This window comes from Sander vitreus, chromosome 19 (genome assembly GCF_031162955.1).
Source record: "Sander vitreus isolate 19-12246 chromosome 19, sanVit1, whole genome shotgun sequence".
In the NCBI taxonomy this organism is placed as follows: Eukaryota; Metazoa; Chordata; class Actinopteri; order Perciformes; family Percidae; genus Sander; species Sander vitreus.
Window position 1 is genome coordinate 15,308,082 of NC_135873.1, and position 21,936 is coordinate 15,330,017.

Here is a 21,936-nt window from a genome sequence, read left to right on the forward strand (position 1 = left end):
ATGAAATGCATAGCATTAATGTTCAAATAATGGGTCCAAGTAAACCAAACAAGCAGCTAGCACAGGCTGTCTTTCCCCGCTTTGGGTTGCGTAACCCACAGTTTGACACTGTTCAGTTTGGCAAATGACTAATCTGTTTATATGACTTGCAGCGAGTCATTATGGCTGCCTGCCGCTTGGACGACATGTTCCTCCCTGTGTGGTGTTCCCGGGGACATTCATCAAATGCCTAATGGCCAAAAACGGGCCAGGTCACACTTTCCTCGAGACTTGTGGTTTGGGCCAACATGTTAATGTTTGCAGATGGGAAGAAGATGGAAGGCCAATTAGAGACCAATAAGTCTGTTTATGTTTAAAATAGGAAATTGAATTACATGTATTTATAAAAATAGTGATATCTTTTATTTAGTATAAAATATGTGTGCCTGGTATGACATTCCAGAAAGGATGCATTTAATTACTGGATAGACACACTACTGTGGTAATCTGGGAAATGGCTGCAAGACAGATTCCATAAGTTGTGTAAAAGGTGAAAGGTATTTAGTATGTCCCTCTGAGTAAAACATGTCGATCATCTCTCAGCTGTTCTTGGCAGTTCTCTGTTCATTCCTTGTGATATTAATGTTGTAATAGAATTACTGCAGTGTTTTATGAGCACCAACCATGGTAAAGGGAGTTACAAAATAGGTACTATCACCACATCTGCACAATGCTTGACATAGAGCCTAAATATGAGTGGCAGTTCAATTTTAATCACCTCTCATCAGCAGCGATCATTTAGGTAAACAGTGCACAGGGATGGGATAATTAATCATCAGTCCCTTGTCCTCAATTAGCTGACTATTGGAGAGGTGGAAGGGAATATTCCAATCGCCGAGCTGCTATAAAGGCTTAGTTAAAACTTCCACCTTCCCAAGATCTAATAGGCAACATCTTGTTAGCAGTCCCTCACCCCTCATTTCCACCAACTTCAGTACGGCTGCGGATCGTCTCCGCTGCGTGTCGGCTCTGTGCTCCGTCGTCCTTCAATACCCACCAGGTCCGGATTTGTTGCGAAACAGCAGCAGCCATGACTGACAGCTGTAGTCACGAGGACCCACGAGATCTCACGAATTCACGTAGACTATAACCACAAAACCAACAACAGGTTGTTTCCATCCAGAGGAGTAGAGGGGAAACAACTCTGTGCTGTGTTTTCAATGTGTAGTGCAGGGAAATATGATCCGCCGTGAGCAAGGTGTATTTTATTTTGAAAATTAACAGGATATTTTATTTTGTTTCTGTGCTCGACAATCTGAATTGTGCTGAATTGCTGCAGAGCTCCCCGGCGTCTGGCAAAAATAGAAGCTCTGCGTATTTCCTCCGGAGCTGGGACGCAGTCGGGACACAGCCGTTCCGCAGTCAGTGAAAATACACACATTGACTTTAATGGAAAGCTATTGATTCCGCCGCCGTTCCGGAGTGGATCTGCAGACGTTCCGCAGTTAGTCGAAATTGGGGGTCAGTATCTAGAGGGGCTGATAGCTAAAATGTGAGCAAAGAGAGAGAGGGAAGAGAAGAAGAGATGGCATGAGAGATATATTTGTATCACATTAATTGATATTTGCTTTTTTTTCAGCGCACATGGGACTGATCTTCTTGTATTTACAGTATGTGTGTGGGTGTGCACTCAAGTTGCTTTTCCATCAGTGGCAAAAAAGGATGAATCAATATGGTCTGACTGCTGTGAGCAAGTGACTGCACTGCATCAGCATTTTCAGACTGGAAACAGTGGCACCACTCCCTAAAATTAATCAGTCAATGAATTGATCAATCAGTGGTGCTACACTCAATCCATTTTGCTTAGGTAACCTTTGAATCAGTTCAATGAGCTGTGTGTGTGTCACTGCAGTAATTGAGGTAATGCAAGGCTAGTCAGAATGCATGATGACGTCACATGATTTACCAGAAAATGATTTGGCATACTTCAACCATTCAGAGTAATGCGATCTTTAAAGGGATATTTCACCATTGGAAAGATGAATATATCTTTAAATTGGGTCACGTATGTACTAGAAATGTGATCTTTTTTTTTCTTTTTTTTTTGAAATTGGTGTCTTCTAGGCCGAGAAAAGCCAGAAAATGTGTTTTTGGCTCATGTGGATGAAAGACACCAAATCCCAGAATGCATTGCTTCGCTGCTTGAGTCCACTCCCAAGCCATGCCTACTGTTTACAGACAGACCTACAGTGAGACAGTCAACTCAAGTGTGTTTTATTGCTATTTCAACCATATACTCGAAACAATGTTTCACCGTGGCTCAAGTAGTGTTAAACATTTAAAATATATAAAAACAACATTATATAAAAACGACATACGAAACAGGCTACATTTAGTGCACTTAGCGCTTGGTGGGCTGTAAACACTGAGTATAAACACAGCTGTAAATTTGCATGGAATGTAGAATGGTCGGCATTTAACGGTCACAAACTCCACCAGCAGTTAGTTGGATACAAGCACCCCATTTCTGCACCTGTCCGTGTTAACACAGCCCACCTCCACTAGTCTTCTTATCCGGCGACAGAGCAGTAGGCCTGGTAGCTGGATAGTCCGGTACACTGTTGTTCAGCCATGTTTCCACAACAACAAAAACACAGGAGTTTTGTTGAAGTTGGATGTAGTCCAGTTTGTTGGCTAATGAGTGGACACTTGCAAGCAGGATTGATGGAACAGGTGGCCGGCTAGCGTTAGCTTTTCACCTAGCTGCTCTCCACTCCTGCACACTGCTGTCGTCCCTTTCCCCGGCTAGCGGCATCGGGCAACACCGCAGTCTGAGGTGCTGGTCTCCGTAGCAGGCGAAGCTTGCATAGTGTGTTGAGTATTCCGTCTGTAATAAAGTGTCCTGCATATTCTCCGATCTGTACCAATGTATCCCGGTGGTACACATGTGCGGTAGTTTGAATGCACATAATTGTTGTAAAAGTTTTCTGTTAACGAAGACGGAGCCTGTTAACGAAGCTTCAAGTTGGCTGACACTTGTTTTGCTTCGGATATCTTCGGGTAAAGACGACAGTCCAACCCCCTATGGGAAACGCCAGCAAAAGACAGGGAAACTTGCTCTTTTGCTGAAAAAATTTATGCAGTAAAGAAGGTGAGGAAGTAAATTTGAATATAAATATAAAGAGGAGGAGCGAGCATGGAAGGAAATAGGCAGGCTGGCGTACAGCGGCTGTCAGATTAGTGCAGGGGGAGCGATGGTAAACCAAGATGAGATGGCTGAACTTTTCACTGCCTATGCCCTAGCTCCCTTTGGTAGCACTGTGGTCACTTTTTCAAAAGGCATTAGCTGTCACTCTGTGTGAACTTGGGCATCACCGCTCTCCCACTGTCTGTTCTCAGTGCCTGTCCCCTGTGATGCTGGCTAGCAGTTAGCTGGCAGCACAACAACAAAGGATGATGACAAGCACTATACAAGCTCAGTTACCTTAGATGGCTTCCTGCTTCATGTCTGATCTTCCTATTAAAATCCTCAGGTGAGCATTCCTCTCTCAGAGGATGATTGGATCATCATCTCACTATTTTTCTATTGCCAATGTACAGTGCTGCTTAGTGCACTAAACCAGCTTTTGGTATTATACACACGGCTTAACAATAAGGCTTGCCCGATTGCAAGTAAAATGCCATGTCAGGCTAGCATTACAGTGCATGTATTTCAGTCGCATTTGCCCCTAAAAATAGATATATGGAAACTAGAAAAATAATTTACAAGCACTGTGTCCGGACAAAGACTGTAATTCTTCCTAGCACACCCGTGGTGAAATGAGTAGTGAAATATTACTACTCAAACTATCAGTGTTAACTACTCTGAACATAGTGTTTAAAAAAACTTTTCAGAAAGTGTTCATAAATGATCGCATTGATAACTCACTTTAGGATATAATTGTAGAGTAAAGGCAGGATTAATATTGCATTCTCGAAGGTCTGATTCCTTGAGTAGTACAAGAGGACAACCTAATAAGGATCTAAGCCTAGCTGGACTGAATGAAAACCAAATAAATGGATGAAAACAAAATGTAAAATCAATTGTATTAATTTATTATTGAGTAGCAGAAGGCCTCCTTGAATGATGATGGAAAGTATCGTGATTCCAGACCAGCTGTGCGCAAAAAAAAAAAAATACTAATCTTTTGGTCCCAGTCTGATTGAATTTTGTCATAGTTATGACACACAACAACAAATGTAACATGCTTTATTATTCCACTTTTAGCAGTATGTGGACATTAATGCACAGATTTGGGATAGTCTTTAATTTGTGTGTGTGTGTGTGTGTGTGTGTGCGCGCGCGCGCGCGCATATGTTTGAGAAGTTTCTTTTCAGATTCAACTGCAATCTGATAATTCTGTCAGAACTTTTTCAATGTGGCATATTGGAGAATGATGTGAGGGGGAGAAAAATAATAAAAACTGATGAATGTTATCTTGTACTACCTTTTGTGGCATAAATTAACGGTGCAGTTGATAATAGGGCTGACCCGAATGCTTTGAAGCCTCAAAGCTTCGACTGTTGCCATGGTAATCAACCTCCAAAACGGTATTTGAATGCTTCAATGTTGTTTTATTGTTTTACAAGCATTACCCCAAAAGTCACCCATGCAGAAAGGAATATAAATCCAACAGTATTTATTATGCATCAGCATTAGTTATTATTGTTATTATTCTCGGACCACGCTATTTGTTGTGTGTGTGCCAGGGGGGTGTAGTGTAGGTTTGGCCTTGACGTGTGTGCAGAAGACGACTGAAACAGAACATGTCACTTAGTTCTGTTTCTTGCCTACTTGGTTTATGTGGTTAATTTCCAAAAATATTTAGGCTCTGCTACGTTATTAAGCATGTGCTCTGATTAAAGAGAAACGTTTCAACCACTGGCTCTGTTTCACTGCAGCGTGGGCGGTACATGCAGATGAACGGCGCCCTTCAATCCCGGCAGCGCCCATAGCTCCCTGCTGGCAAAAGTTTGGCGGATGATGCCAAAACTTTTGCCCCTAAAACTAAGCCTTTACAGTCTCAAAATGCAATGAAACAGAAATGTTAAGGTTTTTTCATCATTCAATCAATATCAATATATCAGTCAATAATTAAATATATCTCAAAAGAGAAATGTATGGCCACAAGTAGATTTACAGTATTTCAGCAGTCAGTACCATACTGCAAGCACAGATTAGACGTTTTAAAGAGCAAACATTGCATGCACATTACAACATTAAACCCTCAGAACACTGCAATGTATTTGATATGTGAGCTGTCTGCCTTTTTAACCTCCCAGTTAATAGTGATGACATTATTCAAACAAACCTCTTTTTTCCCTCTTCCTACTAACCTTGGAGCTTTGTGTTTGGGCTTTCTGTCTGTTTGGAAGGCTGACAGACTGAGCTGTTGTTGTCAGAGGCTTTGCTCTCAAATACCACTCTAAGGTTTCATTCAATCAGTCATTCTCCCTGTGTCTCAGCATGCTGTGTATCGATGTTGGTTTGGAGCCCCTCTCCCACAGTGAGCCGCTGAAGTTGATGTAGCCTTAGGTCAGAATAAGCAGCCATCCAGCTGTGGATTGATGGGCGAGAAAGACACATGCACACAAACACACACAAGCAATCTGCAGGCCTGCTATTGAGCCAGTCATCTTATTGCTGACTCCAGTGTAGTGCACTCATGTCAAAATGGCTGTGGAACACCACTCGGCTACACAAGGTGCATTCAGTCAAACTGACCAAAGCTAGGTTAAGAAAGTGTAACATCACTTGAAATACTGTAAGTAATACTCTAAGTATCCTTTGTTAGCCTGGCAGTTTCTCGTAACATTGGCGCCAACATGACCTTTGCTTATTATTATTATTATTATTATTATTATTATTATTATTATTATTATTATATTATTTGCTTATTAAGGAGTGACTTTTTTCCATTTGTGTATAATGATTGGAAGTAGTCATTAGCTGAAAGGGTCAGTTCACCCATATAATAAAAACATTTCACCTCCTACCCAAACTTGTGTTTAGCCATGTATCTGTCACTGAGTGATCGTCTTTCTTTTTTTTTTAAAGACATTTTTTGGCATTTCTGCTTCTATTTTTTTGTGATTTTTGACCAACTGCCTCTTGTACTTGTTGTGAAGATGAGGCTTTCTATTCAACAACAGCAACACATATACAATTTCCTCCTCCGATTGATAGGAAGAACACTCAGCGAGAGATACTGAGAGGGGAGCATGCAGAACTGTGGGAAGTCATAAAAGGCCAGTTGTTCATTACCAGACTAATGGATAAAGAGTAAATCCTATAACCTAGTTAGAGAAGAGCTTTGTCTGTATAAGCCCTGCTCTCTCTCCTACAAGCACCATTGACTTTCCATAGTCAATGTATACCCACGTTACTTTCTTCCTTCATCCCAAGTTTTTACTTGGACGTCTGTAGATAATGGTTTGACTGGTAAGAATATTTTGATGGCTCAGTATAGCCAACTGATAAGCTACTTTGACTCTATTAGACAGACAAGTGCACGTGCACACACACATGCATGAGCTTCAGCCTGCACAAAAGCCGCATCAATAACTGAGAGTGTAATGGATCCACCTCAGGTTTCTCCCATTGCACACAACTACCTGAGCAGTGGCAGGGCTGAGGAGGGGGGGGGGGGGGAGAGCCAAAAAGGGAGAGTGAAAGCTGAATGAGAAAAGACAGATAAGAACTTGTAAGTACTCTTCTTTCTATTATCCAGCTAAAGCAGCCATTGCTATCACTTTTGTATGTACTCTAGGGGCAAGACAGTGTTATGTTTCACCTGCACTGTGTGTGTCAGTCTGTGTGTGTGTGTGTGTGTTGGGGTTTATGTTTGCATGACTATTCAGTGTTTCCCACAGGTTGAGAATTTACTTGTGATGGCCGGGTTCAGTAAAAACTAGTCAAACAAAGGTTTATCACTTGAACTATTTATTGAAAACAATGACTAGGCTACATAACATTAACAGATACTTTCGAAATAAGTAACTATTTAAATATTAAACATATCAGACTAAAAGATGATACAGATGAAGTGTAGCCATGATGTGCTTTGTCAATTAAATCTGGTTGGTTTGTCAAATGTTATAAGCAGATAAAATACCTGATTACCCAGAGACCAATTAGGCTATTATATGTAACCTAACCTTAACACAGACAGTTACTTGTTATTAAAAATCTTAACACTGTCTTCTCCTAATTCCTGTTAAATCATATAAGACTAAGGTTATTTAAAGTTTTTTTTTTTTTTTGTTAGATCATTGTTTGCTTTTTTAAAGTGTTTTAATCTATGTTTTGTAGGCTACTATCATAGACTGTTAATTTTAATGGACAATGCATCCGGTTCGGCGAAGTGCTGCAAATGCGGAAGTGCCTTAAACCTGCATTCTATCTGAATTCAAGCAGGGGGCGACACGTGCGGTTGCAAAAGGAGGTTGGTTTCTATAGAAGTCTATGAGCAAGTGACCCACTTCTCACTTGATTTATTACCTCAGTAAACATTTTCATAATGAGTTTATGGTCTCAATCGCTAGTTTTAAATCTTCTGCGATACAGAACGATGTTCATTTTTTGAATTATGGTCTCGTTGATTTTAAAATCGGTGATAAAGCAGGGGGTGTTTTAGGGTGTGGCTATGATGTGATTGCCAGTGAAAAGTGTGTAACGTAATGTAGAGTGTAAGCAGCTCCTCCCTCTCGTCTAAAATCATCACATCCGCAACCAGGATGGCTGCGCCCGTAACAGCAAACTCGACGACGGATAACAGATCTCCACAAACCAATGGGTGACGTCACACATGCGCTGTCCATTAATATACAGTCTATGGCTACTATACATGTCCTTATTGCATTCATTAAGATCGCATCTGAAGATTTCTACACAACTCTGAGTTGTAGTTTAAAACTTTTACAGCCAACTTCATAAAATACAGTTAATGGATTCAGGCACGGAGAATGAGAACTGAAGGCTCAGTTAGCAACAATTAGCTCCGTTAGCGGTTAGCTCCATTATAAAGATATGGAGTGGAGGAGACTGCCGCGGACAGGGGTATCAACCGAACTCTGATAAATTACGTTCAGGGAACTTTCACAGCGGTGTTGCCACGGCATTTCCACGGTTGGTTAATACAGTTAGTCCCGCGACAAGACCACCAACTATTAACTATAGCCTCTGAGCCTGAAGTGAAGCATTGATGCTGTCATGCATGCAGAGCGCGACTTCAAGAGGGGGAGGGGCTGGAGGCCACTGGTCTATGTGTGCTGTAAAAAATACATTGTTGATTGGGAGAAAATGTAATTCGGATGTTATCTACCTGGGCGGGTCTCAATCTACCTGGGTGGTGCGCCCAAGTACAACCTATGTATGGGAAACACTGTTAGTTGGCAAGGCCAGAGGCATTTTCAGAGTATCCTTTTGATGACATACCCATAGTAGGCTGGTGATGAAAAAAGGCAAAAGAGGTAGTATTGACTTCAGAAAGGAACTTTCAGTAATCAGCATGGAAATGGCTTAATTTTGCCTTCCTCCTACTGACAGTACCCAGTTCAAAAGTGAACTAGATCTGAAACAGTGCTTTCCTTTCTCCTCTCCTCATCTTTCCTCTCCTTGCCTCTCTCACTCTGATCCTCTGTAGGCTCTTGCTTTCATCCAGAGACTGCTAGTTGGGATTATTTTATGACATTACCTATGCAGGCAGGGTAATAGGACCCATGGATTGATCTCTCCTTTCCTTAGGAAATGTTTGGCCACAGGCTCAGGTTACAAAGCTGACATCATCTTTAGTACCCCTAGCTCCCACAATCATACTTCATCCACCCTACTAATCCTTCTCCTCCAGCGAGAACAGATTTGCATGAATGAATGAGCAGCTTTACAGTAAAGGCCACATAACTAATATATATTATTGAAGGCTGATGTTAAAAAAAGAATCAAAAGTTAGTTTGTTGCATTGTAAAAGAGGTCACCTGCAGATTGTGCAGTACCTAGCATCTGTATAACTAGTCAGTAAACCGAACACCAAGTGGAGTGTGACAATTGATGGCACACTTTATGGTACACTGTATGGTGAGAGACCCTGACAAAAAAAAAGCTTGATCCATTCTTTGTCTGCACCAGAATGATTGTAAAACAGCTCTAGTTCTCTGAGCATGTGTTGCTGGTCTTCATGTCCTTGTTTTTGGATAGTAGTTGAGGTTTTCGTCACATGAAGGAAAAGAGATGTGAGGAATGCATTTGTTTTACATTCTCTCTAGTAACCTTTTAAAGACCAAAAGGTAGTTTGAAACTGCAGCCGGCATTGACAATGACAGGGTCAGAAATGCTTCTGGCATGTGGTTGCCACAAAAAACATGTTTTAATCTAATTGTCATAAAATGGATCACTGTTATTGTCATATACACTTTTTGCTTTGTTGAAGACATGAGTAAAACTCTGTAATGATGAAAAGTTGGCATAACAGGGCTCGATGTTAACTTTTTTTCGTAAGGAGCATGTGTACTCCTAAATTGAAAAACGTAGGGGCACATAATATTTTTTAGGGGTGCAATGAAAGTGTATCAAATAATGTGTTTTTCTTTAATATACAGGGATATGAGGAGACATTTACAAGCAAAGGGATTTAATTTATTTAACTTGTTTGTTATAATAAATTTCTGCCTTGAACTGTATTTATATAATAATTATTTAATTATTCTTTAAACTGCTTTAAACAGTGTATGGTTCAAGGTTCATTTATTGTCATTGTCCATCACCGGGTTGTACAGTTCAGACTAGACAAGATTTGTGAAGAAACCATTTTAGAATGTTGCTGGAAAAGATGCAATGTCTGAACCAGCTCGTCTCAGCTTGACTCAAACCAGCTGATGATGTCGCCTGCGACTCAACTGGTCAAGTCGCCAGAGGCTGGTTTTAGAACATGGGGGGGTACACCTGTGTCAACAGCCAATAGAGAAGTCAGCTGGTCAAGTCGGTTACAAACTAGAAATAAAATAATCCATAGTCAGCTGGTGGAAAAGGGAGAGCTTAAGACGGAGGCTCAATGAGGGCCCTTGAGCACGCTGTATGGTTGAGCGAGCTAGAGAGTGACTGAAGAGAGGGATCGGCATTAGAACAATGGAGTGAATCAGAGAAATAAACCGTTTGTTTTCTCTGTTTCATCACTACTAGAAATGCAGATGTAGCAAGTATCTCACCATCGCTATCCTCATTCATATTTTGAGATGCTACAAATGATATGTCAAGCTACAAAAAAGCCTGAAAGGCGGGAGTTAAAACAGAGTCGTTGCTATGGTGATGATACACTCGTCGTGTCTAGTCGCATTGGTGTAAACTGGCAGGTTACAGAACGTTATATACCAGAGCATTGCATGTTGTTGCAAGTTTTAACTCGTCTCGTAGGGAATATTTGGTCTGAACTGGCTATGGACCTAGTCATAGCCAGAGGGTGAAATTACCCTACATTAGTGTATTTGCACTTGTGGTCCTAAATACATTTTTCAGTTCGCACACATCTATTTTTAGTTGCAAATGCGAGTGAAAAGCTTGTGCTGTCGAGCCCGGCATAATGCTTTAGTGTAAAGTGTGTGGATGCAGGGTTGTGCATTGGTTTGGAAGTTGGGTTGGTGACAGTGAGTGTACATCTGTTTCTGAAGGTCCTTATAGGACCCTGTTTCCATAGTAACACTTTAAAAAGTTTGATGTGAATACTGGACTGCGAAAGATAGAGACTCATACTGGCCATTCATGACTTCACATCTCGCACTTCTTTCCACTTGCCTGAGATACCTGGTGTGTGGCCTGGGAACTCTTCTTACTCTGTTAAAAGTATTATAAAAAAATAAACAAATCTATTTGAATGCGGGGAGTGCCCTGGCAGGCACTAGGATTAGGCAATGGTTATGGTTAGGTTTAAGGTTAGGCTTAGGTGCCTTGAAGTCAACGGTTGCAGCGCTGCCTTGAAGTCGACGTTGGGGGCTTAAAACACCATCGAGGTGTGGCTGAATACATTAATATCCTTTTCTGGCAATACACAGTAGGGCTGGGCAATATGAAGAAAATGAAATACTTTTTTTTTTTTTTCCAAAATACCTCTATCGATATTGCGACAATATTGTTGGGTTGATTATTGGTGCTTTCACAAAATATTTACACAATGAGATTTTTGATAAATGATTATCAATAATGTGGATATAATGACTAAGTGGGTAAAGGAAAATAATAAAACAGCTAGAACAGTCTGTAAGTTCAGAAAATAACATCACTTGATTGCAGCCTCTATAACCAGGAAAAGACAACACTTAAAGGAGAATTCCGGTCGATTTCAACACGTAGCTCTGTAAATTTGGTGTGCTGTCAGTAGCGAGGAAAAACGAAAACAATCGGTGCTGCTTACACTGTGTTATCCTCCTGCTACAGTTTGCACCCAGGAGACTGAAACAGGGCAAGTTCTAAACGTGCTTTTAGCCTCTTGTTCGAAAGTGCCTACCCATGTAAAGTGATTCCTTCCGAGTGAACACAGTGATTCTGACTGCAGTAGATGTGAAAGAAATGTATAAAAGATTTGCTAATTCAGTTCTGTTTAGTTCCGGTGTTGAGATGGCAAGACCTAGGGACCGTATACAAACTACAACACCGAAAAGAGATACAACAAAAATATTTATTAATTTAATGCTTAAATAAGGTATTGTCTCCAGCACTACATTACAAATAATATAAAAAATAAGCATATGCCTATTTTTGAAAATATTTTTGTATCTCTTTTCGGTGTTGTAGTTTGTAGACGGTCCCGAAGCACTCATCTTGCCATCTCAACACCGGAACTAAACAGAGCTGAATTAGCACAACTTTTATGCATTTCTTTCACATCTACTGCAGCCAGATTCACTGTGTTCACTCGGAAGGAATCACTTCACATGGGTAGGCACTTGTAATTACATTTTGAACATGTTAAGAGGCTAAAAGCTGGTTTAAAACCTGCCCTGTTTCAGTCTCCTGGGTGCAAACTGTAGCAGGAGGATAACACGGTGTAGGCAACACTGATTGTTTTCGTTTTTCTCACTACTGACAGCACTCAAAATTTACAAAGAACAGAGCTACGTGTTGAAATCGACCGGAATTCTCCTTTAATCCATATGACGATATCCAAACTCTATGACAATATCTAGTCTCATGTGAAGATATTGATATAATATCGATATATTGCCCAACCCTAATACACAGGACTATTTAGTCAGTTCCTGTTTGTTTTTCATCATGTTGAGAAGTAAGGAATGAAGGAAAAAGTGTCACACAGGTTAAAAAAAGTTCTGGTATGTAAATGTGCACTCAGTGGTCTCTTTATTAGGGACACCTGTGTAAACTAAGGGAGGTGGTGTTGTACTGGACTACAGTATATTGTGATGTGTTTGTCATTTTTTGTCCTTTTTACATACATGAGGGGGCAGAATATTAGAAACATCTCAATACAATGCACTCTAGTGCAACTTTTTTTTTGACCTCAATAATAAATAGAATTTTCACATTTTCGACAATGTCACCAAAAAACTCAACATTATGAGCTTTTGTAAAGATGGATGTTATGGCTAGGCTGTTTTGGACTACATTTTATTGTAATATAGTGGCCACTGAGTGTACAAAAAGAACACACACTAAAGGCACTACTGTCAAATAGATGAGAAACAGCTCAATAGGGGCAGACTAATTTTGAAATGACAGATATCAGAGAAGTGTGTTTCAAGCGAACCGCTTCATCCATTAGCGACAGATTGGGCCATGCCAGACATTGTTTATTACCCGGCTGGCTCCAAACAGCCACTGATAGACGCAGGGGTCACTGTGGGTGTTAAAACATGAGACAGTGATGTCAGCGCCATTATTCTTTGAAGTACAGACAATGCTCAATAAATAATAGTTTCTGGATAGAGGCAGTGCTCTAACACAGACAAAAATCCCAAACGCTTTTCATCTGTTCTTGCTCTAAGCACCATAGTAGCATAAATCGATAGCCTAAAGCTGCCTGTTAAAGTCCTTGGTGGGAATCCAACTTGGCTCTCTCAAAGCTTGCTTTTAAAGTGTGGAGATGCACAATATTATTTTACTAATGGCCTGTGATTTTTAAATGTGTGGTCTTTTGTGAAGTACCTGGGACAAAAGGTGCATATATATCATATTGGTATTTCAGAGTGAAGTGAGTTTGTGTAATATTCATGAAAATCCTCAGTAGACCCCACTGCCCCAAGAAGTGGGACATATTAAGAGATGGTAGGGAGAAGATAATGGGATAAGGAGATTAAGGCCCCTAAATAGCTGATTACCAACACTCGATATAAAAGTTATTCATTTCACTTGTAATGATACACGAAACGTCTGCCACCGACACACCGTGTCAATTTTTAAAGGTTGCCTCTTTTCCAGACTGCGCCAAATCAATCAGTATCCCAAAGTCAAAAAATGGACGGTTCTTTTTTTATTGCTGTCCCGTGTTCCATCTAATCCAAATTATTCACAGATTTCAAGCATAGAGGGGTTGTCTCGACTGTTTTTTAAGGTCTACTTTGAAGTGGCATGCAGAGACAAATTTCTTCAGTAGAGTGGAGTTCCTTAGCCTCGTGAGACCGTCCTGATCTTGCGAGCTCCAGTTTTCCACTCGCAGATCAGTCTGGCATCTTGAGACAGAGAAAATTTGGAGGCGTTCGCCAAACGACCGACCAATCAGTGTTGGTTTTGAGGCGGGTTTAGGTGTGACGCAACGAGAAGCGACTGTTCACACGGATGAGAGGAGCGTAGCTATCGCGCAAGTTTTATCCGAATTAGAAAGTATTCCTTCATTGAAAAAGAGCAAAAAACGGCACTGTAGGCTTTTCTCGGAGGAAAAGATGTTTTTACTCTTCTCCCGACTGGTTTCGGCAAGAGTTTGATATATCAACTGGCTCCGCTAGTCGTGAAGAAAATTAGCCTCATGAGACCGTCCTGATCTCGCCAGCTATCTGGCGGAGTCAGGTTAGTGATAGACAGATGGTTTATCAGCTAACCAGTATTTTCGCCCCTTCCCAAAAGTTCTCCAACGGAAAGTTCCCAGATGGGTATGCCAAGCACATGCGAAGCAATCCATCTGGCGGAGTCAGATTAGCAAAGAAGCTGAAATTGTTCCTTTTTATTTTTTCCTGTTTTTACTGTTGCCAAAGATCCCTGAGTGCCTTCTCCTGTCTGAGACTTGAAAGTGCCATGACCTTCTTTTTTATTGTGTGCCAGATCTGATTCTCTCTCCTCTCCAGTAGTGTACTAATACATGCACGGAAGTGTTAGTGAAACTCTGCTGTTCACACAGTCTTGTTCCAGACTTAAGTCTATCTGTACATAGTGTGTACAGCCTGAATAGATACTGTGGAGTTATTTATATTGATGTGTATTACAATTTTTTTCCTAACTCTTCGCAAATGTCTGTGGCTTGGATAAATCTAGTTGCCATAGTGTTTATCTGTCCCTGTTGGTGGTTTGCTCTACTGTTTTGGTACCTTGCATATTTTACAGGCTGTGAGCCTGTCAGTTGGCCACCTCACACCAGCCCTGACAGGTGTTGTCTGTGTCGCCTCACCTCTCTCTCCAGTCGACAGCACAAAGCACACATAAGTGCACAAGTGCCGCACGCACAGCCTCTGCACAACTGTTGTGACAAAGGCAGATTTGTTTTTTTCCCCCAGGTATAATATGCTTTCACTGCCAGAGCCAAGGTCCTGTCATAGATTCAACGTGACATGGTGACCAGTTATTTATTTTTTCATACTCAAAATGACATAAGGAAAAAGACTCCATGGTAAAATCAATAATGCTTAGTCATAATGGCCTATTCCTTATTGGCTGACATCTCTGTTTATGTATAATTGGTTCATAATAACAGTCCCTTTGCCCAGCAAGGCAGCCTTACCAAGTGCATCTCTCAACACAATTTACTGCATTTTAATCCAAGACACATCTGCTGTGCTTTATGATCACACTGGAAATCCATAGGGTCATCTATACAAGATTCCACCATTATGATGTCAGAAAATAGCAGATAGATATATCTGAAAATGTCTACATTTCCAGCTAGGGAGTCCATGTGAGCACAAAGCCAGTAAAGTATATAGAACTGTTTAGTGGGGTCTCTCCTTCCATCTCCGTCTCAGCATATGTTTTGAGGCTAGTTTCCATTCCCATCGCTGTGGCCTCATTTCTATTACCCTATCTGCTTTGCTGGTGAAATGAGAAAACCGAAAAGTGGGAATTGACTATTACAGAGCAATAATTAAAACGGAAGTTCCTTTGGGTTTCACAAAGCGGAGACTTTGTTACACCATATGGGTGACAGTTTCAGGAAAGAAGTGTTGAGGGCAACCGACTGTGAGCGAGGTCCTTGTTCTGCACATTTCGGGGTCTCCAGCTGCTTCTACTTAAGCCTTCACACCTCAGGCCAACCTGATTAGGCCATCGCTGCCTTGTTTTCATCCACTTCCTCTTTATTAGCTAATTGGCTTAGCTCACTCATGGGGCCACAGACGCATCGGATCAGCACACCAACCTGTGCCCTGTCTATCTCTACCACATTTCTACTCCCGTCCTGTTCACTCCTTCTTTCTCTGCCTTATTAAGTGTCTCAAATTCTCACTTTTTCTTTCTCTTTGACATAGCTGCTTCACTTAGGCTACTGCAAATGGCAGAAGGAATGGATGAAAAAAAGAAATGTTTTAGATGCTCGTTTGTGTACCATCAATGAACACACATGCATGCACACATGTACATAATATTTACTCAAATTAAAGTAGAATTAATTATTCATGTTTCTTTTCTGCGTTTAGAGACCCATCCTCTTCTGTATTTGTCCATTTTCCCTTGGGGCAGAAACATGCACACTCAGAACGAAGGGCAAGTTTTACTACTGCTTTGCTGATGCTGGGTGTGGAGTCATAAAAACGGGCAGCATCATCCCTGACTTATCACGGGCAATATAAACATAACTCCACTGGGATGCTGAATTACACTGTAATTGACCCTTCCTCATTTGCTAAATTGAGCCCATCATTTCCAGCTCATGTGGCAAGTCTTTAGTCTGTATGGCGAATGAAAATATGAGGACTAGCTTGATGCTGTCAGTGCATCCACCTTGAAGTTAATTGTAACATTAAAAAGGGGTAAAATATGATGATATGAAGTGATTATTATAATCATTAATTTGTGCATTTTTAGTTTAATTCTTTTTTTGTGCATGATATGGTTTATATAATTAGATTTAGTGTTAGTATACTATATTTGCTAGTTAAGAAGTCTGTAAACCTTCAGCATATTAGCATAGAGGCACTAACCCTTAATGCATTCATAAAATCTAAATGCATACATTTAATAAATTCCTGCAAAGGTAAATCAGATATTCAAACTAATTGCTGATTTTATTGTGACTTTAAGGAGGGTAGTCTACTTGAAGTAGAAAGTGCACAGAAACACAAATTAAAAAATGACGAAGTAAAAGCCTCAGCCTGTCTATTTGAGATGGATCTCAACGGACTCTGGTGGTGGTCTTTGGCACGTAGAAATGGTTTGTTTGGGGTTTAGTGATGATAAAAACACTTATGGTGGGACGCCAGCTAAAACTAGCATGAATCTCTCTAAATCACTCTAAAACACAGATTAGGTGTTGTGGAATATTGTTACTCCACCACAAACATGACATGAGCATAATCGGACAAACCTCTTTTAAAGGTTATCTTGCAATTCAATTTGGCAAGGGAAATGCTCCCATTTGGCAGTGAAAATGAATGGAGATGTATCACGCCATAGCAGAAAGTTACGGCAGTAACAATGTGGTGGACAGTTCTCATACATTGCATTGCATCAGAAACTTTCTGCCATTTGGGGGACCAGCCAAAGTGTCAAATCTGCATTTTTACTGTCAAATCCGAAACCTTGTGACACTTTTGATTACTTGTGATTACTTATATAGTAATGAGTGCAAATATGTCAATTATTGACATGCGATGCCCAAATTGATTCACAGAGGGTATAAAACCAGTCGCTTCTCAAATCCTCTTTAATTGATTCTTCCAAAAAGAATCCAGATCTAGATCTAATAATCTGGGCAGGTTTCAGCCCCACCCACATTGTGTGTTAGCAAAATCTGGGTCGGTGGGACCAGGTTTAATTTTTGGGAAACTTTTTGCCAAGGCGGGCAGGACATTTGTAAATTCTAAATGTCAGAGTTGATTTAGGAAAATGCCATTTGGGAAACCTTTGCCATTCGGGTAATTCCAATGGATTTTTATGTTTTTTTTGATAGAGCTAGGAAGTTGCAAAGTCAGATATTCAAACCCAAATATACTTTAGATAGACATGAACATGATGTGTGAGGATGAAACCATTGAGTCTTTGCAAAGTTAAACCCTTTTATTTCTGTCAATGTTGCCAAATGTTCTGCCACGCTGAAGTATAAACAGTGGGCAGGACTTGAAACGAAGGGTCAACATTTTAAGTAGTTCGACTGACACAAAATATGTCAAAGTTCAACAAAGGCTAGGTAGGTGACATTATTTATGTGTTTTAATATCTTGATTAGTGTGGAACCATGCATATTTTATTTACTAACTACTCCTTATCTGTTGTCCTTAGAAGAACATGAAAAAAATATGAGGATGCAGTATTACTGAGAAGGCCTGTCTTTACATAAAGGTCATATTTGCAGTGCCATGTAGCCCTGTGGCCATCATTAAGCTTTGGCACATTCAAGCTTTTTTGGGATATAATATATGGTGGTAATAATGTGCCTCCTACAGTCGGGCACCACAAGGGCTCTTGAGGGAGCCATAGGGGACCTATTAGCATAATGAGGAAATGTCCCTAGTACTAGCTTACCAGCTACAATATACTGCAAGTATACATCCCAGCATGGGCGTAAATCTGATCTAACAGTAGGGGGGGACAATAAACATAACATTTCTGAAGAGCAATTTTTGAAGAGGACACAAATATTACAGCCACAATTATACTCGTAGAGGACGTGTTCACAGAGGAAAGCCTTTATACCGTCATTAGTGTAGCATGGAGACTGTACCATTATCCTTCTTTTCAGCGTTTCTCTTGATTCAATAAAAAAGCTGACTAAATTGAACGAAATATTCTTCTTTAAAATCATGTATTTATTTTTAAGTTGTTTATAATCAAGCCACAAAAATACCTTAAAACATAATGACTTATTTTGAAAAAGTGTCCCCATATAAAAGAAATACAATGCTTTTGTACACTTGTTAAATAGGCTGATCATAATGTAAATTAGTGAGCCACTGGTAAAGTTCATCTGCTCACCCTGACAGCCACACACCTCCAAAAATATGAACTAAGCTCAACACACTTACCTGAGACTCTCCACCTGACTGTCCCTGGTCTCCCTAAGACTCTCCACCTGACTGTCCCTGGTCTCCCTGAGACTCTCCACCTGACTGTCCCTGGTCTCCCTGAGACTCTCCACCTGACTGTCCCTGGTCTCCCTGAGACTCTCCACCTGACTGTCCCTGGTCTCCCTGAGACTCTCCACCTGACTGTCCCTGGTCTCTCTGTTCCTCAGGTCTTTCTGTCTCCTTTGCCTGTGACATAGTGACGTTAGTATTTCCATAAGCACCCATTCTTATAAAGATGTTACCAAATTGTCTTGATATGAGGACTTATTGGTCTTACTTGGCGTTTTGGTGTAAGCCTACTGAAAAAGGATCTTATGTCATTTTTAACAACAACACAAATCTTTAACGTCAGATGTCTAAATATGAGTTCATAGGTTCACCACGCGGTCACATTATAATTATAAAGTGATCTTGCGTCCTCCACATAAATATTAGGTTTCGTCTGGGACAGAGGATATATATTTAACTGATCAGCCACTTAACTTCATATTCAGCAAAACACAACTCTAGATCTTCAATATTAACTCTAATATCAGGTCACACACATTACGTGTCGGCTTATCGCCGTGGTAACGTTAGTTGTAGTGGGTGCATTTCTATACAACAAACTATAAGCTAAGTAACGTTACATTATATTACACTAACATAGCAAACTTTTTTTGTCATGACTAATTCATTAATTACTCAGCATCATTTCTATTTGAGAAAAGAAAAACTTCATCCGATGTTTAATGTGAATAAAACAGCCTTGAACCGCCTACTTAGTACATTCCTGTCACTACCTGATGTGACTGTGACTGTGAGTCTAGAGCAGATCCTACAGCATGCAGTGGACCAAACCACTGTGAGGCAAGGGAGGGGGCACTCAATATGTTTCTAAACTTAAAGAGCATCTTTGGGGGTTTGTATTGTTTTTCTGCTTACACAGATATTTTAAGTATACATCATTATGTTATTTACAATACAAAGCTTTATTTTAATGATATTTCTAGCTGGGGACAACCCTTAGATTGGGGGGGGGTCCTGACCCCCCCCGACCCCCCTGGGATTTACGCCCTTGCATCCCAGTCATATGCATCTCTGTCAAATCATATATAACTAACATTCCTTTGCATTTATGTTCTGGGATGATTTACAAACCCCTGTATTGCAGTATTGAGTTGCTTAGTTGACTTGAGTTAACTAAAAAACCTTCTTATCCCATATAGCTCAGACTGAACATGTCACAGTGTATAGATATTTGTTTGGCTTGCATAAGTAGACCTATACTTTTTGGGTTGTCTGCTGACATTGGTCAGATCACGGCTTTTGAAACTCCATGAAAATCTCCTGTGCCTGTTTTTAATTTGCAGTAGATGGTACTCGCCTTGAAAGACCATCTTGAGAAATGTTACGGATAAACGTTTGGAAGGAATTATGTCAGCAATGCCAAAACACTGGTTACTATGGACCAATTAAGCTTAAACTTTTATTGCATTGACTGTATTGTATAAATGGCAGTAGTCCTTAAATTCAAACCCAACTATATTTTAAGCATAAGCAGTGTGTACAGTAGTGTGTTCAAGGTAACTTCATTGTCCCAGAGGGGCAGTGGTTTGTACAGCTAGCAGACAGACATAAGTACATGGAGTACCTACGGCCTGAGGGAAGTAGCTTAAATTAGCAGGACAAGGGGTGGCTAGGGTCAGCTGCAATGGATTGGGCCTTCTTTGCCACTCTGTTGGAGTAGATGTGGGAGAGAGTGGGGAAGTTGATGCCTGCAATCTTGCAACGTGTCCTGACGGTACTCTCTAGTCGTTTTTTGTTTTTTATAGACAGAACCAAACCAGCAGATAAAACGGAAGGTTAAAACAGACTCAATAAAACAGGAATAAAACATTCTCATAAAAGTGGGGTCAATGTAAAAATTCCTCAGTTTACGATAAAAGTACATAGTGTGTCAATCACACTTGAATTAATATGAGACATCTGCAAATTTAAAAACCTGTCTTCCATTAAATTGTGAAGGGCATTCATTTGTGTATAAAACAAAGAGGAGAGGGGAGAGGACACATCCTTGGGGGAAGCCAGTAGAAGATAAAAGATTGCCAGATAAAACGCCATTAACTTTAACCCTTTGGGATCTTCAGGTTAAAAAGTCAACTAGCCAGGCTATTAGCCCTGGGTTGATGTTCTGTGTCTTTAAAAGTATGTCTGCTAAAATGTGGGGTTGAATACAGTTAAAAGCTGATGTAAAATCAATAAATAGTAGTCGTACAAATTGCTTTGCTAAAAATGGTTTGCTGATATTTTCGAGAATGCAGGTTTTATTATTTGGCTATTATTGCACAAATATCCTGTAATTGCATTAAACAAAATCCCATGAGTCCAACACCAAATCACTTTACAATATGTTATCATTTACATCATTTATTATTCATACATGAGATTTTCTCACACTTCACTTGTGTTGAGTATTGCATAAGGGCTAACATGCAAGTGAAGAACAAACCAAACCAAGGGCTGTGAGCCTATGATATAATACTGTTATCCAGATACTATCGGGGAGAAATGCTGACACCGGGCCAAATACGCCCACACCCCATTCTCGGCAGCGTTTCAACTCTTCTTCCCCAAGGAGTTTCCTGTGTACCGTTTTCTCCACTCATATACTCACACCTGCAGGTGGGCCAACCTTTGTATCAAGAGGATATTGCTGATATGTGGGAATGTGAAGAGTGTATTTGCAGGCATTCACATCGTGGATACCTTATTGAATCCATACAGAAGATATACTTGTCACTAGGGATGTACCAGCTATATTTAGAATTATATTTATTCTAATCCATATATATATATATATATATATATATATATATATATATATATATATATATATATATATATATTAGGACTGTCAAAATAACGCGTTCATTTCGATTAATTAATCTGAGAAAAAATAACGCGTTAAAAAAAATAACGCAGATTAATCCATTCCATATTGACGTTTGAGCCGGAGCCATTCTAGTCACCATTCAACTGTAAGACAGGGCCACTTTCATTCAAAAACAGCTAGACTTAAAGAAACAAAAGGCCAAATTAGATCTGGAAAAGGCAACTGTAGAAGCGGACCTGGAAGCACTAGAACTCGAAAAGGCAGCTGCTGCTGCCAATGCTGAGGCTGAAGTTTTGGAAGCTGCTGCCGGAGCAGAAATTGAGGGCGCGTCCAGCGTCAGGAGCAGTGTCTTACCACAGACAGTCAAACAGCGAACAGAGGCATACCTGGAAAATCAGGCTCAGGTCTGTTCTACACCTATCCAGTCACTTTTAGCCAAACCATCCACTCTTTCTGTTACAAAGACAAAGCAGGAAGACTCAAGCCTAGCCTTCCACCATGACGTCTCGCCCACAATGCCAAGTAATATACAACAGGGTGAGCATTTACCTGTGTCAAAGCAGCAGGCACACCTGCCTCAGCACCCTAGCTCACACCCTCAGCCCACACATAAG